The sequence below is a fragment of the Athalia rosae genome, chromosome 1 (genome assembly GCF_917208135.1).
Source record: "Athalia rosae chromosome 1, iyAthRosa1.1, whole genome shotgun sequence".
Classification (NCBI taxonomy): domain Eukaryota; kingdom Metazoa; phylum Arthropoda; class Insecta; order Hymenoptera; family Athaliidae; genus Athalia; species Athalia rosae.
This window is the reverse complement of record NC_064026.1, coordinates 3408646-3430334: the sequence shown is the minus strand read 5'-3', so window position 1 is coordinate 3430334 and position 21689 is coordinate 3408646. Positions and strand designations below refer to the sequence as shown.

General features: G+C 47.4%; 1 protein-coding gene across 2 annotated transcripts in view; it reads left to right on the top strand.

Moving 5' to 3' along the window:
* The window catches only part of LOC105690823 (RNA-binding protein Musashi homolog 2-like), a 184590-nt gene that overhangs the window by 40431 nt on the left and 122470 nt on the right, over positions 1-21689 (top strand). The gene's annotated exons all lie outside the window — the stretch shown is intronic.

Here is a 21689-nt window from a genome sequence, read left to right as displayed (position 1 = left end):
TTGTCTCTCGAGCATATATCAACGCTCGTACCATTGTAGGCATAAACACTTACGCCTGCAACGGTACAACCGCGCATAATGTAACGCGTGTACACCTGCAGTTCACACCCCTTCTCCGAGGATCGTTCGTTCGTTCTTTTCGCATCTTGTCGGGCAAATGCGAGCTCTCGAAAAAAAAAACAAAGTAGACGGAGAACGAATGCCCACCGTTCAGAGGCTGCCGCCTCTTCCCTCGCAAACATCCAGCCGCGATATCGCGTACGAGCGTATTGTATACGCGGTTGGTGCTGCAGGAAATTATTTTTTTCAAAGGACTTCGACGGAGGCGAAAACTTTTCGCTGGATAGTTCGGAGCGATTCGCGAGCCTCGGAACGAGGATTTTAAAACAGTAGTTTTCTTTTCTCCCGGTCCCGTGCGCGTCGTTCCCGCGTACGCACACGCGCGGCGGTCCTCGGGCGTCACTTTTTATATTCTTCGCGTCTGCGAAGTTTTCGTCGTAAATTTAATACCCTAACAACGGGGAACCGGGGCCAAATGATCTCGGACTTTTTTTTTTCTTTTCATCGTCGACGATCTCGACGTCGGATTCCCTCGAACCGATCCAGGAGTACGCGCGGAGGGGGATGGACGAACGAACCGTTCCGAGAATATGGAGCGGAGCGATCGTCGCGCATTCGATGAACCGTTCGGTGTATCGTGGCCGTGTGCTTTCTTTTCCGGTTCTCGATTTCTCCGGAACAGGGTAAAACGCTCGACTTTTTTTATAAAACGGTTGTATTTTTTTCATCTCGTTTTTATTTCCACTCTTATTTACTTAAAGAAGTCACGAAATTACACGGTTGTCGGTCGCAGGTCGGTACGGCCCGTGGCGTCTACGGTGTACATAAAATGCGAACAGGCGGGCGGTGTATCACGGTAGCTGGGGGGGAGCTACGAGAGATCGGAAACGAAACTAAACGAAACGGAACCGGAGTCTGAAGAAGTTGGATGGTTTCGAGGCGATTTTTTTCCTTTCATTTTTTTTTTTCTTTTTCTTCTTCTTCATTTTCTCTCTCTCGCTCAACTTTCATCCGTCGTTTGACGGTCGGTGGCAATATCTCTCTGCCGCGGTTTCGGAAAGCTCTCGAAGGTATACATACGTTCGTGGCTCTTCGGCGAATTCCGTGATATTCGCTATAGATTTAATCGAACGGAGAGTACCAACCCTCGCGCGCTTCCCGCATGCGGACAGGTAGGAATCAATCAAATCTACTCGCCGGTTGCTCTTCGGGGTAGAAAGACCTTTCTTCTTCTCCCCCCCCCCCCCCCCCCCTCACCGCCCTTCCCATCTTTTTTTTTTCCCCCCGTAGTTTTTTCCTTCCATTCCTCTTATATCCCACATGCCCCGCGGTTCTGGAACCCACATCCCCCTTCCGCGGGACCGCATTAGTCGCGGCGACGTTTTCATTTCACCTCAGCGATCCGCTCGACGCCGCGCGGTATATATACCTTGTATCTCCTTCGTTTGTATGATTTTCGTCGAAAATAAGCAGACGCCGCGCGTACGGGCAGCCGCTCCCTCTCTCCGGCTTTCGTGGAAAAGCGACCCCGCCAAGGAGACTCGAGCGAGCGCGTGGCTCGAGCATGTACGTACGTACGTGGAGAGACGACGTAGCGCTCTCCACGTACATACGTACATAGATGCATGTTTATTGCCGCATTAGCCGTTGGCTGTACGGAAACGCGAACGTGGCGTAAGCCGGCTCGTAGGTTTTCAAGGTTTACGGGGATTGTAAACTGCCATGTGAAACACAGCCGCAGCCTACGTAGCGGGAAAATCTAGAGCCTAGCGGAGTCGGCCGGGACTAAACCACCCCTTACCCCGTTCTACTTTGTTACTCTGTTCGGTAAAAGGATCACCTAGCAGCTGTCGTTATCCTCATCCCTTCGCCTCCTTCCGATTTTCCACCCTCGGATGTTACTCCGCTTCATATATGTGTATAATGTATATACCTACGGGGTGTGTAGTATATCTATTCGGCGATACTCGCCCCGCGTCTTCGCCGTTAACGTTTTTTTTTATTATTCATTCGCTTGAAACGTCTTAATAATCTTGACCCTTTGCGCTTTAACGACGAGCTAACCTCGTTCGCTCAACTCGGTCGGAATCGCCCGGCAACCCGCGGTGCGTTTATTTTTTAATATCATCGGCTGTGCGTACAAGTCAGCTTCTTCGGGGTGTTCATAAATTCTTCAGCGGTAAGAGTTTCTCGGCCAAACCGGCAAGGGGGATAATCGTTTCGCGAATACAACCCTCCCTCGCGGGCGCTAATTAAGATTTTTATCAATTTCATTAACTGTATATTCTCCTCATTATTTTCTCCTTATTGAAACATTTTCTTTTTCCTCAGATTTCTCTCTCTCTCTCTCTCTCCCTTTCATCCAACCCGGAATGAAATCATCCCGCGGGAACGTCTTCTGGAATATTCAAGGTTTCCGAATGAAAGTTTGAAGTTTTTAGTAACCTCTTATTTTTTTTTATTTATTTATTTATTTTTTTTATTTTTCTTCCGTCTGAAAAAGATCAAAAGTTTCGAACCCCGAGTGTTTCACGGTGTAACGCGACGCTGCCGTATATATCCAGAACTCTTGGAGCACACCCTCGAGTGCCACGGGGGAGGGGTGGGTTGGCGGTAGCGCGCGTACGGTATACGGTCGAGCGTCAATGAGGGTAAGAAAAATATATACGTAACGTCGTTGAGGAGTTTCTCACATCGACAGACGTCGAGATAAAGTACAGAGCGAATAAAACCCCCTTAATAGTAATACGTCGACGGGATTCTCGAATCCTAGAAAATGTCCATGCTCAGGATCAGGTGTGACGGCTCAAGCTCGAGGTTCGACGCTCCATTCGAGGCTCAGGAATTTCCCTTCCCTTCCCTTCCCTTCCCTTCCGGTAACGGATAAGCAGGGCTTTTGTACACAACCATTTTCACGGAATCGGAGACGCGGATACGATTCGATTTCACGCGGGGTAAATCCACCTACCGAATAGTAAAATATAGTAACGCGTATACGTACACGATTCCCTCCACGGGGTTGTACGTTCGGTTTTCTCTAATTTCGAGGAACGCGGTACCGATCTCTCCTTGCTCTTTTTTCCCCACCATCTACTTCTCCATTTTTCTTTGTTAACCTACCCTTTTTTGCTTTTCTTTTCTGTTCTCCTTTTCCTCCCATTCAAGCCAGCGACAAAATATATATCGCGGCCGAAGTCAGTGGGAACTGACAAATTTCCTCCCTTCAAAAGGAACGGGTGTTTCCCGGGCAGCGTACCGGCAATACACCGGCAGCTTTTCCCCGTTTTTTCTTCCCCTTTTTTTACTTTCTTTCTCGCTCCGACGGTTACGTACACCGGAGTCCTGCAGAACCGTATTTTTTTTTTTTTTTTCTTGATCTCCTCCTCCACCTTTCCTCATCCCCGTACGTACGGTGTTCTCTTTTTTTTTTTTCTTTTTTTTGTGTTTCTTCGACGAAACAAATCGGGCAAGATTTTTTCTCCTCTCATGACGCACGTAACGCGAATCCTGGGGAGCAGCACGCGAACGTCCCGCAGCATGAAACGCGGTACCTTTCACGATTCCCGGAAACCGAACGTTCGTCGCAGTTTCTTTTTCGGTTATCGAAGCTTATTCGCATTCCCTTATCTTTCGCGGCAGGTAGCTAATTTACGGAAATTCCAGCGGGATGAGAAGAGAAAAAAAAAGAAAAAAAAAAACCACCACCGCTCTACCGACGAACCGTTATAGTTACAGGGTCCATCGTAATATCTCCGGTGAATATATACAGAGGTGTGTGTACGTGTGTTCGCACACACACACACGTATAATAACATCGCCGGTGTATTAATACGTAATGACGATACGATTAGTCAGGGTGGTGGTCCGCGCGTAGCCAACTCCGCCCCACTTTTGCGGTTGTCCTCTTCCAAGCCTGCAATTGATTTACGCACGGGTGTGTACCGTACCGAGAGAGAGACTATCAAAACCCACCGTATAATTCATTTCGTCGAATATCCCGCTGTGTCACCGCCGCACAACTACTGTGCAGGTACGGTATATAACTGCAACCGCGTTATACGTATATACCGCACGGAATCTCCGTGACGATACGGCCACACCCCGTAATAACAACTAACGCTTTTACGGTTACCCTAGCGGCTGCTAAAGATACCGGAGAACAATAATCCGCAGATCCCATGCCAACCGCTCTTCGAATCGAAATTGAAACGAGCGCGCGCCCGCCCGTCCGCCTGCAGCTTTCTTTCGCCGAGTAGATCGATTTCGATCGACGTTAAACGATCGGGGGAAGTACGGGAAAAAATTATGGCGAAACGATCGCGGATGGCGACCGGTTGGACGTGACGCGATCCGACGACGCGCCGCGACGCACCCCTCCGCCGTCGATTTTCGGGGGGGGGGGAGGGGGAGGGGGGGAGGGATGAATTATATCGTGTCGGTTACACGATCCCCCGATGACACCGTCGCGGTGCCTGGCATCGCTACCCGCTGTTGTTGACACTGTCATCTATCTGCGCCATGTTTCAGCACCGGCTAGCACCAGCTAATGACCCCGTTGGCTTTCGTCCGTGAATAATATCCGACAGCACTCGCTAAATATCGGTGGTGATATAGCGGCGAACCTTGATGCAGTTTGCATCGGGGATTTCGCGTACGTACGTACGACCGGCGAACGGGGTGTACCCTTGATTATATCCACCGCCGATATATATATGTATGTACGCCTATGGCGGTTTTTCAAACCGGATTATATCATCTGTGGAAAAAGGCGGATAGGCGAGCCGTTCGTCCGATTATTGATCAGAGAGATTCGATTCACCTGGATATTCCCGGTAACGCGGCCATTATTAAATTGTAATGTTTATTTTTGGATCGGGATAGATGGGGGAGGTACACGAGGACCGGTAACAGCGAAAGGATTAAATAACGTCTGGTCACGAGTTATGTCGCTCAAGGATATTTAATAGCATCGACCTTGATAACGTTTCGGATCGATAGGTCCTCGCTTACTACGGGTGGATATTCGACGTGACCGGCGACGGTGCAGTGTCTCGCGCGAAAAATTTCCTTTCGACGCGTTTAAGGAACAGCGTATACACGGAAGTGTATACTTTGGAGTTGTAATTTTTTTCAGCCGAATTCCTTAGACGAGGAGAATCCAGGGCGCAGGAGGTGTGCGAGGTTGAAAATCGGAGTTTCTAAATTTAGCAAAAACTGCAACATTTCAAGGGCTGCCAACCGCACAAGCGATAGAGTCGAACAATTTCGCGTGTGAATTTGACCCAAATCGACTAGCTTCCTAACTAATGTAAACTCCCTGGGTATATCCGAGCGCACGTACACGTGTATATACGTTGCACGTATACAAGGTGTATCGCGATAAAATTCAACGTAGAACACGGAGATTTCGGGGGGGATTGCCAAATCCGCCGAAAGAGTAAGTAATTAAGAACTCGGCTCGGACGGCTGTCCATTTGGTGGAGGTACGTTAATGAGCGGAGATGATTCACCCCAATTATCCGGGCCCGATCGCACGATAGAAGCTTTGACAACGTAAAACCACCGATAAGGGATCCTTTCGGGCTCATTACCGAATAACACGGTAGCGCGCGCTACCCGCCGCCCCTCCGTCTCCTTTCACTAATTAATCCCTCGCCGATCGAAGCGACTCGCAAAAAATCATCCGAAGCGAACTTCTTCATTTCACTTACTCCGAACGGTTGACCTTTTAAAAAAATAAACCACGTCTCTCTCTCTCCCTCCCTTTTCTCTCCCGCGTTTCGCTCCGCCCTGTCCGTCGCGTCATACTTCCAAGCAAGATTATCCGAACGGACCATTTACAGTCGAGTCTCCGCGCCATAAACGAACGTTCTGCGTATCTCTATATAATAGTCGCGACAGTTTCCGGACACTCGTTCGGAACCGCGCTCCGCACATTCCCTCGTTTCGACGGTGGACTTCCTTTCGGGACACCCCGTACGTGCCCGTATAATTGTATGCCGCATATGAACGGCCCTACCGAACCCCATCCCCCATCCCCCCTCCACCCCGGTACACATAGGTACCCACTTTGACCGAGCCCAACCTGGAGCTCGCGTTGGCTTACTCGATGCCAAACCTACCACCTATCACCTAGACGGATGAATGGGTTTAGACTCTGTACTCAGGTAGATTAACCATTACCCTCCCGGCAGTCATACGCCCATTTGACGACGGCCCAACCTCACCCCCCCGGAAAACTGCTACTCCCTATCTGTACACCGCTACGTACGTACGTACTTACAGTTTATCCGTGTACGTTGGGTAACCGTACCGTACATAACTGTATCTTTGTACAGGTCCGATGTAAATGTATACGAATCTGGCAGTGCCGCGGTCCTACTGCTACCGTAGGGCAACCTCTCCGGAGCACTTTGGCACGAGCGAGAGACGGCTTTCAAAGTCCGATTGGTGGAAGCGAACCCTCGTCAACGACACACGTGAACGTGAGAGAAAGACAGCCGAAAAGAAGGAAAAAAAACAAAATTAAACAAAAGTAGCGAAATTCTCGGGCGACCAGATATCCGAAATTGTTTCGGAAACAATTTCCACCCGTAACGCGGGATATCTGAATTATTGTAATACGTCAGCGGAGAATTTTGGGGGGGGGAGGCCGTGTACGTGTGTACGCGAAGTAAATGTCGTTACGGGATCGCCATCGCCGTTTTGACGCTGCCGCCGCCGAGGTCGTCGTCGTCGGTACCGTATACCGTCCGAATAAGCGAACAGCGGGAGTATAATTCCATAGGGAATTAATTAATCGGCCCATAAATTAGCGGCGTTACAATGGCGCGTGCCGAGCGAGCGAGCGACCGACCGACCGACCGGGATCGCTGGGAAGGCGTCTGGAATTTCTGTAAGCCGTAAGAATATCGCTGATCTACGAGGTATGCGAACGTGTACGGGACCACGGGTTACCCGTTTCGACGTGTAACGCCGTTGCAAGGGTCACTTTTAAAGCTCCCACTCGTTTCTCATACGCCATTCCTTATTCCGGACCCGATGCGGACGATAAGGAGCGACGACCGCTAACCCTCGCAGTTACATTGCTTTGTACGGTCGGACGGAGGGTGAGATTTTTTTTTTTTTTTTTTCGTTCCGCGGACTATCGACGACGCCCGAGTGAAAAGCTGATTCCGAAGGAATGGAAGAAAAGAAACAAAAAAAAAAGAAGAAATCAAAAAATAGCGAGGAGGCGAGAAGAAAGTTATAACCGCGGTGTTCGCCGTCGATGAGAGCGAAGTGTGGAGATCGATGACTACAAATCCCCTTGAACCCCGGTTGTATAGCGAAGGGATTTCGCTCTCGGTGCAATTCCTGATTTTCAGATGCGGTAAATTCCTCGAGATCCTCTCTCGAGGGAAGGAGGAGAAGGGATAGAACGCGCTACGCTATGATATACTTATTTTCATTGAAAATGGCAAATCCAACGGCTAATGCTACTCAACGACCGCGTCGATCCAACGCGGGGCTTCGCCAACGCCCGTTCATTATTTTGTTAATTTCTCGGAGTTACGTACGTATACGTATACGTACGTACCTACTCGTCGTGGTCGTCGTTAACGAAATAGGAACTAATTCGCGAGTCTGATGGGAATTCAAAATCTGGTTCAGCGCACGCGGAAGAACTGAGAGCTTAAATTCGTCGTACGTGGGCATTATCGTACGCGCGCAAAGGTATACGTATATATACGTATATATGTATATATATATAGCCCGGTTCCGCGGGGGTTCGCTTCTGCAAAAGGCCATTTCCGAGTTCTCGAATTATTATTGACAGCGAGTAACGTAGAACCCTCGACAACGAGGTTGCGGCACGGGTAGCCTCTGGTAGGTATGGGACGGAGTTCGACGTCGACGCGATTGCCCAGGTTATAGTCGTGGAAGTGGTGTTGGTCGTAGCTGGAGAGTAACCGCTCACGTCTGTTTCACTTATCGGTTTTTCATTTGACCATACAAAATAAATTCCGACTAGCTCCAGCCGCGGCGGGGGGCGGCCACCAGACATTTTACGCTAAACGATTCTAGAGGTACTTAGCGTGTGCCGTGCGCGCTTATGTAATTGAAAATTTTCTTTCTTTTCTACGTTCTTTTTTTTTTTCCCCCTTCGTTTTAGTTCTCTCGTTGTTTTTTTTTTTTTCCCCCCTCCCTACCTTGTCGCCCTTAAACTCCCGCGCCACAGGCACCGGCAGCACTTCACGACTTGGCAAGGATATTCGATATCAATTTTTAAAGCCGTCCATAAAATAGCGGACTAACTTCTTTGCCAATTTTTAATCAATTAGCGGATGATCCATGCCGACGTAACGGTCTTGGCAGATTTCCTTCTATTTTTTTTTTTTTCTTGTTCCTTTCCGCAGTCTACGGTGCTGCTATTTGCACCGACGATTAACACGTTTCAATTTCAGATGGTCCGGACGTTTCGGTAGGGCGGTAAAAAATTCAACGATTCAAAGATACCGCGGTCGCAAATTTTGTCATTGGTCAGCGAGGATTTTGCCCGCAAAAAAAATAGAAATAGAAAAGAAAAAAAAAAACAAAATACCGGGGTAAAACTGCACCGCTATCAACGTGTAAAGGGGGCACTTCGAATCCGGCGACAAACGGCATATTCTAGATACCTATCCCGACCCCGGTAGTCGTCGTTTGTTTTATTCAATAGGTTCATGTTTTAATCTTGGATTATTCAATCCGCGTTTCTTTCAAATTCCGAACGGACGAACTCGCTTCGTGGCTCCAGCTTCCCATCTCACGTTTTCCCAACGATTATCTGAGTGGAAAAGTAAGCGAGCGAGGTCCTCCGGTTTCCGCCATCCTGGATGCGGCTCGTCTTCGCCAAAAAAAAAATATCCAAAAAAAAGAAGTACACATGCGACTAACGATCCAAAAACAACTCTGTGTAACGGGGCATTTGCAAGATATGCTAAAAACGGTAAGAAAAAAAAAAAAAATCAAAAACAGGGCGAACTTTCGGTCCGCCTGTTATTGTCCGCCGGAGATCACCTCGCGCGGAGTTGAAATATATTTAGACACGAAGCAAAGATAAGCGAAGCCCCTTTCGCGTCACCAGGCGGGACTCCCGCACTCGGCGGTTTCACTGTCCCGGCGTTATTGCGTGGAAGTTTGATAACGCTTTAACGGTCGCAAAAGGGCGAAGAGCGCGGGAAAGCGCGGCGTAACAACCGAGCAAAATATTACACATCGGAGGAGAGAAAAGTGACGCAGAAAGAGCGGCGGACGCAACCCGGACGCGTTGGTATGTGCGTGTAAATGCACACGCGCGCACACACACACAGACAGAGACAGATTTCCCGACGTGGTCGGTTCGGATAACCGGGATAAACTCCGTCGTCCGAAAACCCATCAAAGAGGGACACGCGATATACTACGTACAACCATCTCGCCGAATACCAACACCGATTTAGCCGCAGAAAGTTAACGTTAACGCTCAGTCATCGCTGCGTCATTAACGACTCGGGTTTTTTTGCCAAATTAAGCTCACTTTTTGCCGTCGACTCGATGCTCACCCCCCCGGATATTCACTTGTTATGTGCTTTACTCGGACTGTAGAGACGACGTTTCATACCCTCGCAGGGAGACGACAAAATCATCCCACTCGTGTCGCGCGGACTGGATATGGCGAAAAATAAAAAAATGTTGATTAAACGGAGAGACGAAAGACGGATAGGTGTAGCGCCTAGTTTTCTAACTAACGAATCGACGGTCAGCTTCCATCTCTTTTTGCTACGAGCTCGCCGTAGCCCTTTTTTTTCTCAACGACGGATACCGACGCGGATTCGCAAGTTCTCTCGATGTAATTGACATCGCCGCATCGATCAGGTGCTCGACTCCGGTTCCTTTCCTCCGCTTATATTTCACTCCCATTTCTCTCCGTGTTTTTCTCCTCTCCTCCGATTCCCCTTCCGGAGATCCACGGTCGCAAGTGCGTAACGTACACATTTTCGTCGTGTTTCCGCGCTTTTTTTTTCTCCCCCCCGTTTTCTATTTTACTTTTATCACTTTTTACCGGGCGCACGGTCGAATAGGCCCGCCGCGCGTTACGATCGTCGTCGTAGTCACGTTTCGTAGCCCGCCCCGGTCGTGTTCGTAGCGGTGGTCGTGTAAACGCGCGGGTTCAACAAAACGTGTTAAATTGAATCGAGATACCGCGGTGGCTACATGCGGCGATAATTCACTGAGCCGTTAATTGACGGGTAATATGGTTATGATATCGGCGAAGCGTCGCGACGCGACGGGATCGAACTCCCGCGGCGTTTTCGTGGTGCAGGCAGGGTGCTCGCCGAATATCGTACGCCCGTATACTTAGATAGGCGTGTACGTATTTTATACACATATGTATGTATACATACGAACGGGAAAATCTGCGCCATTTGAACTGCGTACGAATTTTCGACTAAAATATTACATACGTATGTACGCATACGCAAATATTAGGTCGTCGTAGGGAAAAAACACATCGCCCCCGGCATGTAGACGTGTGTATCCACGCGCCATATTCTAAATCAAATTCCTTGTATCTAATAAAACGTGCCCGTTTGATATTCGAAAATAAACACGGTAACGTTCTTCTCCTCGTATAGTATATACAACACGCGTGTCTATATACGTGAGTTGTAAAACGAGACGTGGGGAACTAAATCAAGTGCGGGAGGATGAAAAGAGATACAGGAAGAACTGAGAGAAAGGAGAGCGAACTGAGATTTTCTTTTTTCTTTTTTTTTTTTTTATCTCGAATCGTAACTAGACTACTTTTTTCACGTTTCCGAAGCAAGGTATTCCACAAATTTTCCTCAAATTATGCCGAGTTCAATTTTATTTTATATTTTTTATTTTCTATCTTCTCTCCAGTTCGTTGCATTAACTGCAGTTCTCTGCGCAGTAAACTGAATCGAGTGAGAATTTATTTCCCGGTAGAGTTTCTTTCTTACAATTAGTCAACTATCGCGATGAATTAGTCGTCGATATAGTTATACTACGCACGGTATCTCGCATTTACGAGTCGCTAATTGTACGACCAGAAACCCCGTGCAACTGTAGTGCATCGGTACTCTTCGTTAATTGTTCGTAATTGTTTCGACTCGAAAGTCGACGACCCGAATTCAGTCAACCGTGATCGCTGCTATTCTCCCAACTATACTCTGTTGAAATACTGCAGAATAGTGTCGTACGAACGATTTCAATTTTTCGACGTAAAACCCGAAATTTTTCGCTTCCAAACATTTTCACGTGTCTTCGAATCAATCCCATCGAGTTGTCTCGATTTTTCTGCTCCGAAAAGCGAAAAATTGCCGATAACTCGATCAATTTCATAGGTAGATCAATTTGGCTTGCGGATTCGGATTCCTGAGGTCAAAATACATAAGAATAGCATATGAAACCTAATTTAGAAAAATGTTGATATTTGACCCGAAAATCGAAAAAATTCCAAGGGGTGTACCCCTTTGGATTTTTTCAAATTTTGAGCCAAAAATGAAGTATTTTTAAAATCGATCAAATGATGCTTTTCTAATGTATTTTGACCTCAGGGACACGAATCCGTTGAGTAAATTGAGCTACGATTTTTTTTTATCGAGTTATCTCAATTTTTCTGCTTGAAAAAGTGAAAAATCGGCGATAACTTGATTAATTTTATAGATAGCTCAATTTGCCTTCCGGATTCGGATTTCTAGGATCAAAATACATGAGATTAGCACATGAAATAAAATATTTTTTTTTGGTCCAAAATCGCCAAAATTTCAAGGGGTACCCCTTTGGATTTTTTCGATTTTTTGGCCAAAAATGAAGTATTTTCAAATACGATTGTAGGGCACTTTTTTAACGTAATTTGAGCTCAGGAAGACGAATCCGTTGAGTAAATTGATCTACGAATTTTTCCCTTCGAGATATCTCAATTCTTTAGCTCCGAAAATTGAAAAATTGGCGTTAAATCGAACAGTTCGATTTAAACAGCAGACTTGAGAGATTCTTGAGATCATGTGAACAAAAAATTTTGCTACGCAAGTGCAACGCAACCAAGTGCATCGTGCGCTATAGCTAGTCACAGCATAAAATGAAGAAGAGGCGCGAAGGTGGCTAGACCAGACTCTCCTGGACGTGAAAGAGAAATCACGACATGTGCCAAGAGAGACAATTATCGTTCACCACTCGCGCTCCTCCAAATCACCGTCACCTATTCAAAGACTCGGTGGTTAACCAGAAGCGTTGAAAGCTCGGTTGTTCTCGAACGCGTTAACCAAATCCCACGCGAAACGATCAAAGAATCTTCGCCACATTTCCTCTGCAGTCACCGTCTCCGTGGCCATAGAATTCGATAAATTTCTCTCGTTCCTCCGTTTCAACGATTTTAACACACCCCCCCCCCCCCCCCCATTTTTTCTTCGGCGGAGTTCTTATTTCGTCCCAATTCCACCCCGAAAATCAGACGCATCGTCGAACTTGTTACAATTTCACGAGGAATCGGAAAATCCCGCACATGTCTGCAACGTGAATTATACGAGCGTCGAGTACCACGGATTGATAAACGGCGTCTCTTCGCGGGGCACGTGGCCGTTAAAAATACCCAAACCGTGTGGGAGTAAGGCGACGACAGGTAAGAGCGTATTTTAATATCTATAGGTTGCACGTGTGCATAATTTTCCCGCACGCCCAGCGCTCGTATAACTCGAGTAATTGCGCCGTGAAACCGGCGGGGGGGAAGGGGGCCTGCAGCAGGGCGTCGTCGTCTCGCGAGTAAAACAGCGGTAGCAAAAATTTCGCGCGAAACAGCTGAGATACCGGAATATTTTCCTCGCGCAGGTGAAACGCCGAAGATCGACGGCGGAGGGGTGCGAGCGATCCGATTAATAACGCCCGTGAAATCCGGATCGATCCCGCGTTACGAAATACCTCCGAGCGCGCGTTGTATGTATGGCAGGGATCACGTGGTCATCCCTTGTTAACGGGCGAAAAGATTCCGAAAGATTCCTCCTTCAACGTTGAAAAATTATTATATACCTCGGTAATAACTCCCGAGCTTTTATCCCGCGCGATTCCGACGGCTCGTCGGAGGTCTTGAAGATTCTTTTTGAGCGAAACTGCCGCTTGTAGCTCGAAAATACTCCTCTCCCATACAACACGGCCATCCGTCGGGGTTTCGGGGATTCTGGGTCGCGCGGGGGGGGGGGGGGGGGGGGGCGCACGGATAAAAACCGATTTCGGTATCTGGCACCGGGTTCTTTTGCCCCAACGATCGAAAACTAATGATCTATCTCCTCCGGGCGGTTCCGGCCTCGCCGTACCGCGAGCTCTCTTTTTATCTTCGTCTCTTTTTTTTGTTTTTTTTTTTTTCTCTCTTCGTCTTCTCACTTCCTCGACGTCTCTCAAACTTCGCGCTTGTAACTTCCTGCAACGTCGGGAGTCAGCGGTTATAACGGATCAGGGACGACGTCGCGAGTCCCCTTCGATCTGAAAAGATCCAATTATTAGCGCCTTCGTACGCTTTGACGACTCTCGTATAAAAGACTCCGCTATACATACGACGGCGCTCGGTCAGCCACCGAAACGTCGATGTGAAAAAAAAAAAAATTTATACGGTATAAGGTATTCGCACAATGCACCTCACGTTATTCATGCTAATAAAAAGTACACGGGCCCTCTCTTGTTACCGTATCGCGTTCTCGTTCACCGAAAAGCCCGATGGACCGACGGAGAAAAAGGAACAAAAATTACATCGGCATTTTCCAAGTTCTGTTTTCATTTCAGAAGATGCGCCGTCGTAAGTGTTGTCGTAGGATTTCATCTCACCTCATGCGGAATTGCAGTAAGAACTTTAAAATTGATACCTCGATCTGTATTCGTTAGTGGGCAATTGAATTTTGAATACGTAGGTCGACGAGGTTTCCGAATACCTCTATAACGCAACGTGTTTACAGACCGAAACGATCCACCGCGCGGATATTAGAAAATTTTCTTTCACTTTCCTAGCGCGAGAATACCCTACCGTTGAGATGACACGCGGCGGGCGTGGGTTTCCGCGAGATTCAGAAACTGACCCGGTACAATAAAGAGCGAAATCATTTCCCCCGACATTTTACGAGTGTGCGCTAACTGTTACCGCAAAATAAACGATACGTACACACCGCGGTTTTCGTATATGCACATACGCGTGAATACACCGAAGTCATTCATTCGTTCGTTCGTTCGGTCGGTCGGTCAGTCAGTCAGTCAGTCAGCGACTCCTCCGCGTCGATGTATAATTCAAAAGTCTCTCTCTCACCGTCCAACCTCCGAGTCGGCATAGATATCGTATTGTGCTGTACACAACGCGTCGTTGTGGGATGAAACTGGCGTTGAAATAGTGGCGGGAACACGCGTTCGCTAAATATACACGCGGTACGCGGCGTAGGTGTGAATGAACCGTAAAGTCGTTCTTCTCTCTCGTATACCAGCGGCGTACACTCTACAAGCGATGCGTCATTGCATAACCGAACGAATGATTCGGAGAGAAATTCACCAGCGTATTTGGGAAACCTGTATGTATGTATGTACATCGTATGCGAAATTCACGAACGAGCTCGACGAAGTTCGGCAACGATTTCGAAAAATCGTTCGCTACGTTGAAATTGGTTTCGTTCGTTTTTTCTTTTTTTTTTTTTTTTTAGTTTCTTTGAGTTTGTTTTTTGCAGCTGCGTCCGTACGCGAATTTTTTCAAATCGTTCGAAACGAAGCGGTTTCCATTAGAAATTGGAAAGAAAAGTTCGTTGTTAATTAACTAGCCTTCGGTCGGGGGCGGCGAGCTGCATCGGAGGTGCGGATCCGACGTTCGATTTATTAAAATTCATTTCGCCGTAGGTAGGTACATAATGTGTCGACCGAGAGACCGCAAACGGAATAGGTTGTGCCTCGGTAAATTTAAACGCTGATCATCGGATTGATTTTATCCGTTTCGACTATACCCGCTATATCGGCGATCTATATATCGATCCAAGTACCACTATGCGTACGGTTTCGGACATGTACCGCGTCTCCGTTTCACCGTTATATATATATATTTTTTTTTTTTTTTTTCTGTTTTATCTCTCGCTCGATCCAGATCGTAGAGATCGTATCATACGCGTCATATATGTATACGTTTTGCAGTGGCGGCTAATTTTTTTCGGCTTTCTCAATTTCATACGGAATAAGGACAACGGTAGAGCGATATGCTCGCGATCCGGCGTGACTTTTGGATCCGTTGAAAGATTCTCACTCTCTCGTTTCTTTCTTGCTTCTTTGTTTTTTTTGGTTTTTACCCGTTACCGCGCGCTTGAGGTAGAAGCGAAGGCGCTAAATAAAGTTAAAAGTGTAAATAATACCCACTTGGTTATTTCTCACTCCGGGAAACACCGTATAGCGCGCGCGCGCGCGTTCGTGACTAAGCGTTTAAATTATTGTACGAAAGTTATTTTGTTTTCTCACGCTGCGAGAATCGCGAATGAGAGAAGGAATTTTAAATTCGACTACGCACAGCGCATCCCCATTATTCTCATTGATCCGTCGAATGTTCGAATATCTGCCCGTCGTCCCCGATCTTTTTTTCTCTCTCTCTCTCTCTCTCTCTCTCTCTATCATCGCCGCATTAAATGTATCGGAATTCTGTATTAAAATTCCGTATTGCTCAGCGATCATATCTCGAATAATAAATGACTGAATATCGTCGAACGTGTGTTCGCACGTATTTAGGCACAATTTATCTCCATCGCATCTACTCGGCTCGTCCATTTTTTTTTTTTTTTTTTATTTATGGATTTATATGGTAGAAAAATTTTTACAAGCTTCCAACAGCTTCGAATGAATTTTTCATTCCGATTTCTTTTTTTTTTTTCTTCTCTCCCTAAAGTATTCAGGGCTCGCCCTTCGTTCCGCGAGAAAAATACTCATGACTAATAAACGAACTTTCACCTGTTACAGGTGAGCTGGACACGTCAATGTCAAGTCGTATTATATCGCTTGGACGTGACTCACGTCGCACGTTTTTACCTTCGAAACCTGAACGACTCGTACTCCGATTTCAATCAGAAGCTTGGGGGGGGGGAAAAGAAGACGTGTCGCTAAGCGTTTGTCGAAGGTGAGAATATGCGAAGTAATTTCATTGGAAGAGATCGTACGGATAGCCAGAAAAAAAAAAAAAAATGCTGTCGTTCACTTGGCCGTGATTCGAACGTTTCAACGTCGTCGAGAGATCCGCCGCCTGTAATACCGCACGGTATCCCGAATGCCAACGTCCGTGCCCCTGCCCGTGGGGTAAGGAGAAAATTGGCGCGAGCGACCCAGTTCCGAAACGGGCCTATAAATTATAAATAATTGCGTGGGAAGACGACGCTCGCTTATTGTCAAAGACAAAGTGAGAGTTGCGACGGCGTATAGCGGTAGTAGTACAACCGGAGTGTAATAACCCCGGTCACCAGCGCGTGTGTATGAATTATTTCGATCCAACCGGAAAAAGAGAAAAAAAAAAACGAATCAATCTCTCACCGCTCTCATTGACGTAATCGACGGATTACACGTTCCAAGGTCACGGAACGCGCCGATTGATTCGTCATACGTTCGAGATCGTCGTACACACGCCGAGGATTATTTTGCATCCGAAACCAGAGTTCTCGGTAACAATCTCTCCGCTGGAAACTCTGTCTGATAAGTCTCGTCTCCTTCCCCACTACCCTCTCCCTCTCCTCGAATCCCTTAAATATTTCGCTTTCCCCCGCGACTGCCACCGGAGAGCAGCAAAGCATTAAGATAGTAATTCTAAACCGAGCAGCGATTACGGAGTTGAGTCGCATATTCCACCCAACACCTGCACGCTTTATACTAAATGTTTCTATAAATACGAGTCGCATTAGAGCTTCTATGCACGCCACGGTACAATTACGCGGAGCGAAACAAAAAAAAAACAAAAAAAAAACAAAAACAAAAAGGAGGAGGGCGAAGAATGTCGCTGAGGAATATCAACCGCCGATGGGTCAACCCCGAAATCCGGAGCGATCGATTCGGAGCTGAGAAAAAAGAGGGAAGACGATACAGCGAGATTTTATATAATCCGTGAACGCGAGCGTTACGGATCTCACTTTTGGTATCGAAGTATACGATTCAGGTGTTCTTCTTCCTTCGTATGGATAATAACGCCGAGTGCAGGTTTATCGTCCATTGTTCTCCCCGCCTGGATTGAATGTAATTGATACAAACTCGTGATGCGAAGTGTGTAATAACGTTTCCCACAGGTTGTAAAATTCAACTGATTTACATTCACCTGCGGCATAGAAGGACCGCTTTATTACATCCCCGTACAGTTTCATCAGGGTTGTAAATGTAACCTAGGAATAAAACTGGGACGGAGGCCGATGCGAATGATTTTTTTTTTTTTTTCATCTCCTTCTTCGTCGTTGACCGCGACGAGTAACCTTCGAACCGACCGAGGAAAGAGAATCGAAAGCTGCCGACTTTTTGAAATTGTTCGACTTACGCATACGCGCGACGGAAGATATTCGAATCACCGTGTCTGTATCTCGTCTCATTTTCAACGAAGACAAAACACGGCCACCCGAGCACGATAAAAAGACTAGGAGAGTCTTCGCCTCGTTCCTCCCCCCCCCCCCCCCCCTCCGCCCCTGAAGCATCGTTCGTTTTTCGAGCCTAGGACAACTTTCGTCAAATATACCAAGCGCGGTTTGAACTTCTAATTTTGGAACTCTGACGCAGCTGCTAGACAAAGGAAATCCCGGGACGGAGTTCCGATAAAGAGAGCGGTGCACAAGCGTACCGCGGACACGGCGACCAATCTCTTAAATTTCTTACCCTCGATAACGAACCCCCGCCCGTTTATTCGGGTGGTTATATTTTTCCATATTGTTTTCGAAAGCCGGAGCGGAGAGCTAGCGGGAGGAGAAAAAAAAAAAGGAACAAAAAGAAAAAAAGGAAAAAAAAAAAACAGCAGGAGCGAAAGTCTGCGCGGCACTTGGGCGGTGGTCGTCGGGGGGCACACAAAAGCCGCAACGTGGGCGTGGAAATCGGAGTAATTTACGAGGCGATTACGTCCGCGAAAGAAAGCGAAAACAAAAAACAATAAGAAATAAATGGAGGAAAGCGGCGAACAACGAAAATCTATAAATATATGTATGCATGTATGTGTACGTACAAATTATACACTCGTACACGGCGCGCTGTATACCTATATATATTTAAACAATTTGCGAGGGTCGTTTGCAGAGAAGTAGAGTCGAGGTAGAGTCGAGGAACGCTTTCCGCTCCACGGAGTTCCTCTCAACGAAATCCTTCGGTCAGTCCCGGTATTAGGTGCTTCCGAAATGAACAGCCAACACTTCGAAAAGGTAAAACCAACTCGGGTGAAAGGTCACTAGGTTGGTTTTACCGTTAACGAGTGTTAAGAGGACGTCGCCCAGCTTTACGGATTCCCCTCTCCCTCCCCCTCTCTCCCTCTCTCCCTCTCCGTAATACTTATGCATACACACCCGTACCAACCCCTGCCCGGCGAGTTTTTGTTTGTTAACCTGCTGAAAACGTGAACGTGCGGACGGAAGTGGAAACGCGTACATATATTCGCGTATTAACTATGGCTACGTCTATTTATACGTGTCCAAAGTATCTCCACGCGAATGTATTATATTTGTATATTTATATAGCATAGTACGAGCGCCCCGGAATCCAGGTACATAACAGGTATTCGAGAGCAAACATATACGGTGCATATGGTCTCTGCGGGATTCGCGTAGTTTCAGCTCTTCCGCTAATTGGAAGCGATAAAAAAGAAGATGAAAAAAAAAACAAAAAAAAAATACCACCAAAAGGCAAGGGTACGAAAAAGAGGAATATTTCATTTTAAACAAATTGAAAATATGTTCGGTGATTAACGGGGGGCGCACCCTCATTGTTCTAGGGTTTACCCTTGTAAATTGTCCGAGTATAATTTCGAATGAGCGAAGGTCGAAACGATGATTCAAATCGGAGCGAGATGGAGGCGACAGGTGTCGAAGGGAAAAAAGGAACACGTAGCCGCGGGGTTAAAGAGCGAGTCGGATCGTGGGGTAGGTAGGTAAATAAATCGAAGTCCATCGATCTCCGAGACGTGTATCGCGCAATCGTTCTTATTTCTATACATAATACGTTACGTGAAACATTACCTATACCTATACCTACTTCTGCCGAAGAGATTATCGATTCTATGGAACGCGCGCTCCGCGTTCCAACTCCGGGCCGTCTACCGCACACGGTCGCGTGTTACGGTTTGCACAAAAGTGCAGAAATCGTAATACAGCTGGTATTATGAAAAAACGAGGATCGAGAACCGGGCAACAAAAAAAAAACAAAAAAAAAAAACAAAACCAAACGAAAAAAAAGACCCAGAAACGCGACGCATCTGAAAAGTTGAAGTCGCCCGCAAAACGCGGAATCGTATAGTGGAGGAAAAAAGAAAGATTTTTATTCAAGCCACGTAACGCAGGCGGGTAAAAATTCTTCGGCCAAAAGACGGTACATCCGCTACTCGCGGCGAAGGAGGAGGGGGCGGTGGGGGGTAGGAACGCCTCGCGTTCGCACACAGGGGTGCTTTCTGCACGCGGAAACTACTACGCGGTGGTCGACGTCTGCGGCAGCCACACCGAGATGATGGGTCGTTGAATATTTTACCCCGGTGTATATCTACGTGGTAGGCGTCGCAGTCGTCCCCGGCACCGCGGGTAACCAGCGCGCTCACTTTCAATTTTGGCCACGCGATACATACGATACAAATTCTTCATCGAATAATTTTCACCGTCTGTATGTAGACGCGGTCGCGACGTCGTCGAGATTGAGCGGTAGAATTACGCGCCCCTTCGAATAAAAGAGAGAAGAAAAAAACTATTTTTTTTCAACGCGAACGCGGAAGTTGAGATGCAGCGAAATCGACCGGTCGTGAATATATAGACGCATCGTTCGCGGCTTTCGGTTCACGTATACATACGTATACGTATACGTAGTTGTAAGCGGAAACTCCCGGCAACTTCGCAGGTACAGACGTAGTAGCGTCGTTCCGGCGGCTCATCCCGCGCGTAGTAGATACTACCGTACCTTCGTAATAGACATTAATAATCGCGGTTGAGTCTGACACGACGCTATAGGGTACCGTACCTACTGCAACTGCGACTCCGAGTACCGACCGTTTCTGTGCTACGGTACTTGCGGATGTTTCTGAATTCCGGTGCAGCTGCTGCTGCTGCCGCCGCTGCACCGTAGGTCTGCCGGTGCATTCTGAAAACGGGAGGGGGGGGCGAGAGGAGGGGAGGAGTTTGGTTCTTCCACATCGAGAGACGCACGGATTTCAAGAGCCTCCGAGTCACTCGGCGCGATCACCTGACTTCGCGTGAAAAAGAGGAAATTCGCGAAAATAATAAGCACGCTGTCCGCGTAGCTGCCCGATCGATGGATGAATCGATATCATCGAGAAATGGAATAAAAATTTGGAAAAAGAAGGGTGGAAATTAAATGGTAGAAAAATAAAAAATCTACACCTTCGACTAACGAAGCACCCCTCGAATGAATATCTCGTAACGAGAATGTTCGCCAGTTCGCGGGGTGCACGAAATGTGTCGAAAATATACACGGGGATTAACGGAGGGAAGGGATGAAAAAAGTAGGTCCCGGAGTAATCGTATGTAAATTGTTTTTCGAGCACAACGGCTAAAAGTTTGAACGTCCGTTTTTCGCACCTGCGGACGACGCGCGGATAGATCGGGGGGCGGGGTGGGTGCGATGAAGAAATCATGAGATTTTGTCGGGCTTTAATAAAGCTAAGTGCAAATTTGCCGGAAGCGTTGAGTCTCGTTCGGTGCTTTTGTTGGTTCGGTCCAATCGAGAGAACGTAAATTCTAATATTCAACGCTCCAGGTGTTCAATTATTCGCGATAAGCTCGCTGCTACCTTACCCCTCTCTAAATACGAATTATTCCGGCTTTCCCTTCCGCCCGCGCACAGGTACGAACCGACCAAACGAATTTTCTTTCCCCCCCCCCTCCCCACTTCCCCCAAAAAAACTGTCGGAAACTCGAGTCTGCGGGTGCCGAACAAGCCTCCCTAATAATTACGAAAATTTCGAGCGAACAAAACAAACGATTTTTCATCGTCCCCCGGGATTCCGTTCCAAAAACCGCGCATCCGCGATCCACCTGTCGAAACTGTTATGATCCGCACGCAATAAATACCGCTCTCAAAAAACTCTATCTCAAAGTTTTCCTTTCCCCCCTCCGCCACGAAGTCGCTCGTAAATAATACGGAGGATTATACCTAACATAAATACATGATCGATAAACATTTTTTTTTCCCTACCACCGCAGAACGGAGGCAGCGGCGGCGGTAAATCTACCGGGTAGGTAATTCGAAGAGTATGAACGGAGTCCGCGAAGGCGTCGCGACGGAGTTTCGCCTCTCAGTGATACGGAGAGGCACCGCGATAGTAAAATGCGCATGCGTCGCGACGCGCGTATTCGCGGGGTGGGGGCCGGGGGTGGGGGCAGGGGGGCAGGGGGACAGAGGGGGAGCGACACGAGAGGGAAGCGGAATCAGCG